Below are 9,353 nucleotides of genomic sequence, written 5' to 3' on the forward strand. Positions count from 1 at the left end.
GAGACAGAGAACGAGACAGAGAGAGAGAGGGAGACAGAACGAGAGGGAGACAGAGAATGAGAGAGAGGGAGACAGAGAACGAGAGAGAGAGAGAGGGATTCAGAGAACGAGACAGAGACAGAGAGAGACAGAGAGAGAGAGGGAGACAGCGAACAAGACAGAGAGAGAGAGGGAGACAGAGAACGAGACAGAGAGAGAGAGGGAGACAGAACGAGAGGGAGACAGAGAATGAGAGAGAGGGAGACAGAGAACGAGAGAGAGAGAGAGGGATTCAGAGAACGAGACAGAGACAGAGAGAGACAGAGAACGAGGGAGAGAGAGAACGAGACAAAGAGAGGGAGACAGAGAACAAGACAGAGAGAGAGAGGGAGACAGAGAGGGAGACGGAGAACGAGACAGAGAGAGGGAGGGAGACGGAGAACAAGAGAGAGAAGGAGAGAGAGGGAGACAGAGAACGAGACAGAGAGAGGGAGGGAGACAGAGAAGGAGAGACAGACAGACTGAGAGAGGGAAATGGGGAACATGACAGAGAGAGATGGCGGGAGAGAGGGAGACAGGGAACAAGATTGGGAGAGAGGGCGATGGAGAGAGAGACAGAGAGAGACTGAGAGAGAGAGAGGTGGCGAGAGAGAGACAGAGAGAGGGAGGTAGACGGAGAAAGAGAGAGAGAGAGAAGGAGAGACAGACTGAGAGAGGGAAATGGGGAACGTGACAGAGAGAGAGACGGTGGGAGAGAGGGAGACGGGGAACAAGAGAGAGAGATGGCGAGAGAGAGAGACACTGGGGGAGGGAGATGGTGAGATAGAGAGAGAGACAGAGACAGGCTGAGAAAGGAAGACAGAGAATGGAAATGGAGAGAGGGAGACCCCAACAGAAAGAAAGAGAGGGAGATGGAGAGAGACTGAGTGTGGATGATGGAGATTGGCATATAGAGACAGAGAGAAACAGAAAAAGAGTGAGAGAAACAGCATACGAGACTGAGACAGACAGTGGAAGAGAGAGACAGATAGAGTGAGAGAAACAGCATACGAGACAGAGAGAGAGAGACGGATAGAGTGAGAGAAACAGCATACGAGACAGAGAGAGACAGATAGAGTGAGAGAAACAGCATACAAGACAGAGAGAGAGAGACAGATAGAGTGAGAGAAACAGCATACGAGACAGAGAGAGAGAGACAGATAGAGTGAGAGAAACAGCATACGAGACAGAGAGAGAGAGACAGATAGAGTGAGAGAAACAGCATACGAGACTGAGAGAGAGAGACAGAGTGAGAGAGACAGCATACGAGACAGAGAGAGAGAGACAGAGTGAGAGAAACAGCATACGAGACAGAGAGAGAGAGACAGATAGAGTGAGAGAAACAGCATACGAGACAGAGAGAGAGACAGATAGAGTGAGAGAAACAGCATACGAGACAGAGAGAGAGAGACAGATAGAGTGAGAGAAACAGCATACGAGACAGAGAGAGAAAGACAGATAGAGTGAGAGAAACAGCATACGAGACAGAGACAGATAGAGAGAGAGAGACAGATAGAGTGAGAGAAACAGCATATGAGACAGAGAGAGAGAAACAGGGAGTGCAACCTTATCATGCCAGAACATCCCAAGGACCGCGGGAAGTAGACGATGACCTGGAATCTCTTGGCCAAGATGTTTCTCGACATCAAGCTGTGTTTGATCAGCAGAGGGACACCAGGGCTGGAGTGCACAGCCTGCTGGTTACCGGTGCAGAGACAGAGTTCCCAGGAGAGCAGGATTGACAGGGCGAGGATGGGAGCTGGGCAGGGGGCTGTGGGAGGTGGTTACAAAGGCTGGCGAACATGGGTACACATCAGATCTCGTCCCCTGCCTCAAGGGTTGCATTGGTAAATTGTCAAAGCACCTCCCGTTCGTCTGACATCATCACAATTCACTCCCAAACTTACAGTGCAGTGGAGAGAGTTTTATAAGCTCAAAAACATCACACTGAGCTTTACTCTGTATCTAACCCCGTGCTGTACCTGTCCTGGGAGTGTTTGATGGGGACAGTGTAGTAATCTGACTATATATTTGAATTGTATTTATTTAAAAGCCGGAATTTGTGAACAAAGTGGAATGTGTTTTGAGAGTTAATATTTGCACTCTGTTTGAGATGGGATATTCCGTTTGTATTTTGATTGTGTTGCTGCCTGATTATGGTTTTAAAATAAATTCTGTGATATGACGGGACCATTTATTTAAGCTGTGCTTGCGGGTATGTTCATGCCTTGGTGCTGTGTACCCGCTGTGTGTCTGGGTGCTGTGTACCCGCTGTGTGTATGGGTGCTGTGTACCTGCTGTGTGTCTGGGTGCTGCGTACCCGCTGTGTGTCTGAGTACAGTCTACCCGCTGTGTGTCTGAGTACAGTCTACCCGCTGTGTATCTGAGTACAGTCTACCCGCTGTGTGTCTGGGTGCTGTGTACCCACTGTGTGTTTGGGTGCTGTGTACCCGCTGTGTGCCTGGGTGCTGTGTACCCGCTGGGTACTGTGTACCCACTGTGTGTCTGGGTGCTGTGTACCCGCTGAGTGTCTGGGTGCTGTGTACCCGCTGTGTGTCTGGGTGCTGTGTACCCGCTGTGTGTCTGGGTACAGTGTACCTGCTGTGTATCTGAGTACAGTCTACCCGCTGTGAGTCTGAGTACAGTCTACCCGCTGTGTGTCTGGGTGCTGTGTACCAGCTGTGTATCTGGGTGCGGTATACCTCCTGTGAGCGTTTGTGCAGTGTACAAGCTGTGTGTCTCGGTGCTGTGTACCCGCTGTGCGTGTTTGTGCAGTGTACCTGCTGTGCGTGTTTGTGCAGTGTACCGGCTGTGTGTCTGGGTGCTGTGTACCTGCTGTGTGTCTGGGTGCTGTGTACCCACTGGGTGCTGTGTACCCACTGTGTGTTTGGGTGCTGTGTGCGCTGTGTGTCTGGGTGCTGTGTACCTGCTGTGTGTCAGGGTGCTGTGTACCCGCTGTGTGTCTGGGTGCTGTGTACCCGCTGTGTGGGTGCTGTGTACTCGCTGTGTGTCTCGATGCAGTGTACCCGCTGTGTGTCTGAGTGCAGTGTACCCGCTGTATGTCTGAGTGCAGTGTACCCGCTGTGTGTCTGGGTGCAGTGTACCTGCTGTGTATCTGGGTGCAGTGTACCTACTGTGAGTGTTTGTGCAGTGTACCCGCTATGTGTCTGGGTGCAGTGTACCTGCTGTGCGTGTTTGTGCAGTGTACCTGCTGTGTGTGTTTGTGCAGTGTACCCGCTGTGTGTCTGGGTGCAGTGTACCCGCTGTGTGTCTGGGTGCAGTGTACCCGCTGTGTGTCTGAGTGCTGTGCACCCGCTGTGTGTCTAGGTGCTGTGTACCCGCTGTGTGTCTGGGTGCTGTGTACCCGCTGTGTGTCTGGGTGCTGTGTACCCGCTGCGTGTCTGGGTGCTGTGTACCCGCTGTGTGTCTGGGTGCTGTGTACCCGCTGTGTGTCTGGGTGCTGTGTATCCCGCTGTGTGTCTCGGTACTGTGTACCTACTGTGTGTCTGGGTGCTGTGTACCCGCTGTGTGCCTGGGTGCTGTGTACCCGCTGTGTGCCTGGGTGCTGTGTACTTGCTGTGTGTCTGGGTGCTGTGAATCCGCTGTGTGTCTGGGTGCTGTCTACACACTGTGTGTCTGAGTGCTCTGTTCTCGTTGTGTGTCTGGGTGCTGTGTAGCTGCTTTGTGTCTGGGTGCAGTGTACCCGCTGTGTGCCTGGGTGCTGTGTATCCGCTGTGTGTCTCGGTACTGTGTACCTACTGTGTGTCTGGGTGCTGTGTACTCACTATGTGCCGGGGTGCTGTGTACACGCTGTGTGCCAGGGTGCTGTGTACCTGCTGTGTGTCTGGGTGCTGTGTTTCTGGGTGCTGAGTACCCGTTGTGTGTCTGGGTGCTGTGTACCCGTTGTGTGTCTGGGTGCTGTGTACTTGCTGTGTGTCTGGGTGCTGTGTACCCGCTGTGTGTCTGTGTGCTGTGTACCCGCTGTGTTTCTGGGTGCTGTGCACCCGCTGTGGGTCTGGGTGCTGTGTACCAGCTGTGTGTCTTGGTGCTGTGTAATCGCTGTGTGTCTGGGTGCTGTGTACTAGCTGTGTGTCTGGGTGCTGTGTACTCGCTGTGTGTCTGGGTGCTGTGTACCCGCTGTGTGTCTGGGTGCTGTGTACCCACTGTGTGTCTGGGTGCTGTGCACCCGCTGTGCATCTGGGTGCTGTGTACCAGCTGTGTGTCTGGGTGCTGTGTACCCGCTGTGTGTCTGGGTGCTGTGTACTCGCTGTGTGTCTCGGTGCTGTGTACACACTGTGCGTCTGGGTGCTGTGTACCCGCTGTGTGTCTGGGTGCAGTGTACCCGCTGTGTGCCTGGGTGCTGTGTACTCACTATGTGCCGGGGTGCTGTGTACACGCTGTGTGCCAGGGTGCTGTGTACCTGCTGTGCGTCTGGGTGCTGATTACTCGCTGTGTGTCTGGGTGCTGTGTACACGCTGTGTGTCTGGGTGCTGTGTTTTTGGGTGCTGTGTACCCGTTGTGTGTCTGGGTGCTGTGTACCCGTTGTGTGTCTGGGTGCTGATTACCCGCTGTGTGTCTCAGTGCTGTGTACACGGTGTGTGTCTGGGTGCTGTGTACTTGCTGTGTGTCTGGGTGCTGTGTACCCGCTGTGTGTCTGTGTGCTGTGTACCCGCTGTGTGTCTGGGTGCTGTGCACCCGCTGTGGGTCTGGGTGCTGTGTACCAGCTGTGTGTCTTGGTGCTGTGTAATCGCTGTGTGTCTGGGTGCTGTGTAATCGCTGTGTGTCTGGGTGCTGTGTACTAGCTGTGTGTCTGGGTGCTGTGTACTCGCTGTGTGTCTGGGTGCTGTGTACCCGCTGTGTGTCTGGGTGCTGTGTACCCGCTGTGTGTCTGGGTGCTGTGCACCCGCTGTGTGTCTGGGTGCTGTGTACCCGCTGTGTGTCTGGGTGCTGTGCACCCGCTGTGCGTCTGGGTGCTGAGTACCAGCTGTGTGTCTGGGTGCTGTGTACCCGCTGTGTGTCTGGGTGCTGTGTACTCGCTGTGTGTCTCGGTGCTGTGTACACACTGTGCGTCTGGGTGCTGTGTGTCTGGGTGCTGTGTACCCGCTGTGTGTCTGGGTGCAGTGTACCCGCTGTGTGTCTGGGTGCTGTGTACTCACTATGTGCCGGGGTGCTGTGTACACGCCGTGTGCCAGGGTGCTGTGTACCTGCTGTGTGTCTGGGTGCTGTGTACACGCTGTGTGTCTGGGTGCTGTGTTTCTGGGTGCTGTGTACCCGTTGTGTGTCTGGGTGCTGTGTACCCGTTGTGTGTCTGGGTGCTGATTACCCGCTGTGTGTCTCAGTGCTGTGTACACGGTGTGTGTCTGGGTGCTGTGTACCCGCTGTGTGTCTGGGTGCTGTGTACCCGCTGTGTGTCTGGGTGCTGTGTACCCGCTGTGTGTCTGGGTGCTGTGCACCCGCTGTGCGTCTGGGTGCTGTGTACCAGATGTGTGTCTGGGTGCTGTGTACCCGCTGTGTGTCTGGGTGCTGTGTACTCGCTGTGTGTCTCGGTGCTGTGTACACACTGTGCGTCTGGGTGCTGTGTGTCTGGGTGCTGTGTTACCGCTGTGTGTCTGGGTGCAGTGTACCCGCTGTGTGTCTGGGTGCTGTGTACTCACTATGTGCCGGGGTGCTGTGTACACGCCGTGTGCCAGGGTGCTGTGTACCTGCTGTGTGTCTGGGTGCTGTGTACACGCTGTGTGTCTGGGTGCTGTGTTTCTGGGTGCTGTGTACCCGTTGTGTGTCTGGGTGCTGTGTACCCGTTGTGTGTCTGGGTGCTGATTACCCGCTGTGTGTCTCAGTGCTGTGTACACGGTGTGTGTCTGGGTGCTGTGTACTTGCTGTGTGTCTGGGTGCTGTTTACCCGCTGTGTGTCTGTGTGCTGTGTACCCGCTGTGTGTCTGGGTGCTGTGTACCAGCTGTGTGTCTTGGTGCTGTGTACTCGCTGTGTGTCTGGGTGCTGTGTACTAGCTGTGTGTCTGGGTGCTGTGCACCCGCTGTGGGTCTGGGTGCTGTGTACCAGCTGTGTGTCTTGGTGCTGTGTAATCGCTGTGTGTCTGGGTGCTGTGTACTAGCTGTGTGTCTGGGTGCTGTGTACTAGCTGTGTGTCTGGGTGCTGTGTACTCGCTGTGTGTCTGGGTGCTGTGTACCCGCTGTGTGTCTGGGTGCTGTGTACCCACTGTGTGTCTGGGTGCTGTGCACCCGCTGTGCATCTGGGTGCTGTGTACCAGCTGTGTGTCTGGGTGCTGTGTACCCGCTGTGTGTCTGGGTGCTGTGTACTCGCTGTGTGTCTCGGTGCTGTGTACACACTGTGCGTCTGGGTGCTGTGTGTCTGGGTGCTGTGTACCCGCTGTGTGTCTGGGTGCAGTGTACCCGCTGTGTGTCTGGGTGCTGTGTACTCACTATGTGCCGGGGTGCTGTGTACACGCTGTGTGCCAGGGTGCTGTGTACCAGCTGTGTGTCTGGGTGCTGTGTACACGCTGTGTGTCTGGGTGCTGTGTTTCTGGGTGCTGTGTACCCGTTGTGTGTCTGGGTGCTGATTACCCGCTGTGTGTCTCAGTGCTGTGTACACGGTGTGTGTCTGGGTGCTGTGTACTTGCTGTGTGTCTGGGTGCTGTGTACTTGCTGTGTGTCTGGGTGCTGTGTACCCGCTGTGTGTCTGTGTACTGTGTACCCGCTGTGTGTCTGGGTGCTGTGCACCCGCTGTGGGTCTGGGTGCTGTGTACCAGCTGTGTGTCTGGGTGCTGTGTACTCGCTGTGTGTCTGGGTGCTGTGTACTAGCTGTGTGTCTGGGTGCTGTGTACTCGCTGTGTGTCTGGGTGCTGTGTACCCGCTGTGTGTCTGGGTGCTGTGTACCCGCTGTGTGTCTGGGTGCTGTGCACCCGCTGTGCATCTGGGTGCTGTGTACCAGCTGTGTGTCTGGGTGCTGTGTACCCGCTGTGTGTCTGGGTGCTGTGTACTCGCTGTGTGTCTCGGTGCTGTGTACACACTGTGCGTCTGGGTGCTGTGTGCCTGGGTGCTGTGTACCCGCTGTGTGTCTGGGTTCTGTGTACTCACTATGTGCCGGGGTGCTGTGTACACGCTGTGTGCCAGGGTGCTGTGTACCTGCTGTGTGTCTGGGTGCTGATTCCTCGTTGTGTGTCTCTGTGCGGTGTACACGCTGTGTGTCTGGGTGCTGTGCTTCTGGATGCTGTGTACCCGTTGTGTGTCTGGGTGCTGTGTACCCGTTGTGTGTCTGGGTGCTGATTACTCGCTGTGTGTCTCAGTGCTGTGTACCCGCTGTGTGTCTGGGTGCTGTGTACTCACTATGTGCCGGGGTGCTGTGTACACGCCGTGTGCCAGGGTGCTGTGTACCTGCTGTGTGTCTGGGTGCTGTGTACACGCTGTGTGTCTGGGTGCTGTGTTTCTGGGTGCTGTGTACCCGTTGTGTGTCTGGGTGCTGTGTACCCGTTGTGTGTCTGGGTGCTGATTACCCGCTGTGTGTCTCAGTGCTGTGTACACGGTGTGTGTCTGGGTGCTGTGTACTTGCTGTGTGTCTGGGTGCTGTTTACCCGCTGTGTGTCTGTGTGCTGTGTACCCGCTGTGTGTCTGGGTGCTGTGCACCCGCTGTGGGTCTGGGTGCTGTGTACCAGCTGTGTGTCTTGGTGCTGTGTACTCACTGTGTGTCTTGGTGCTGTGTACTCACTGTGTGTCTGGGTGCTGTGTACTAGCTGTGTGTCTGGGTGCTGTGCACCCGCTGTGGGTCTGGGTGCTGTGTACCAGCTGTGTGTCTTGGTGCTGTGTAATCGCTGTGTGTCTGGGTGCTGCGTACTTGCTGTGTGTCTGGGTGCTGTGTACCCGCTGTGTGTCTGTGTACTGTGTACCCGCTGTGTGTCTGGGTGCTGTGCACCCGCTGTGGGTCTGGGTGCTGTGTACCAGCTGTGTGTCTGGGTGCTGTGTACTCGCTGTGTGTCTGGGTGCTGTGTACTAGCTGTGTGTCTGGGTGCTGTGTACTCGCTGTGTGTCTGGGTGCTGTGTACCCGCTGTGTGTCTGGGTGCTGTGTACCCGCTGTGTGTCTGGGTGCTGTGTACCCACTGTGTGTCTGGGTGCTGTGCACCCGCTGTGCATCTGGGTGCTGTGTACCAGCTGTGTGTCTGGGTGCTGTGTACCCGCTGTGTGTCTGGGTGCTGTGTACTCGCTGTGTGTCTCGGTGCTGTGTACACACTGTGCGTCTGGGTGCTGTGTGCCTGGGTGCTGTGTACCCGCTGTGTGTCTGGGTTCTGTGTACTCACTATGTGCCGGGGTGCTGTGTACACGCTGTGTGCCAGGGTGCTGTGTACCTGCTGTGTGTCTGGGTGCTGATTCCTCGTTGTGTGTCTCTGTGCGGTGTACACGCTGTGTGTCTGGGTGCTGTGCTTCTGGATGCTGTGTACCCGTTGTGTGTCTGGGTGCTGTGTACCCGTTGTGTGTCTGGGTGCTGATTACTCGCTGTGTGTCTCAGTGCTGTGTACACGGTGTGTGTCTGGGTGCAGTGTACCCGCTGTGTGTCTGGGTGCTGTGTACTCACTATGTGCCGGGGTGCTGTGTACACGCCGTGTGCCAGGGTGCTGTGTACCTGCTGTGTGTCTGGGTGCTGTGTACACGCTGTGTGTCTGGGTGCTGTGTTCCTGGGTGCTTTGTACCCGTTGTGTGTCTGGGTGCTGTGTACCCGTTGTGTGTCTGGGTGCTGATTACCCGCTGTGTGTCTCAGTGCTGTGTACACGGTGTGTGTCTGGGTGCTGTGTACTTGCTGTGTGTCTGGGTGCTGTTTACCCGCTGTGTGTCTGTGTGCTGTGTACCCGCTGTGTGTCTGGGTGCTGTGCACCCGCTGTGGGTCTGGGTGCTGTGTACCAGCTGTGTGTCTTGGTGCTGTGTACTCGCTGTGTGTCTGGGTGCTGTGTACTAGCTGTGTGTCTGGGTGCTGTGCACCCGCTGTGGGTCTGGGTGCTGTGTACCAGCTGTGTGTCTTGGTGCTGTGTAATCGCTGTGTGTCTGGGTGCTGTGTACTCGCTGTGTGTCTGGGTGCTGTGTACCCGCTGTGTGTCTGGGTGCTGTGTACCCACTGTGTGTCTGGGTGCTGTGCACCCGCTGTGCATCTGGGTGCTGTGTACCAGCTGTGTGTCTGGGTGCTGTGTACCCGCTGTGTGTCTGGGTGCTGTGTACTCGCTGTGTGTCTCGGTGCTGTGTACACACTGTGCGTCTGGGTGCTGTGTGTCTGGGTGCAGTGTACCCGCTGTGTGTCTGGGTGCAGTGTACCCGCTGTGTGTCTGGGTGCTGTGTG

This window comes from Carcharodon carcharias (genome assembly GCF_017639515.1).
Source record: "Carcharodon carcharias isolate sCarCar2 chromosome 39 unlocalized genomic scaffold, sCarCar2.pri SUPER_39_unloc_20, whole genome shotgun sequence".
NCBI classification, from domain to species: domain Eukaryota; kingdom Metazoa; phylum Chordata; class Chondrichthyes; order Lamniformes; family Lamnidae; genus Carcharodon; species Carcharodon carcharias.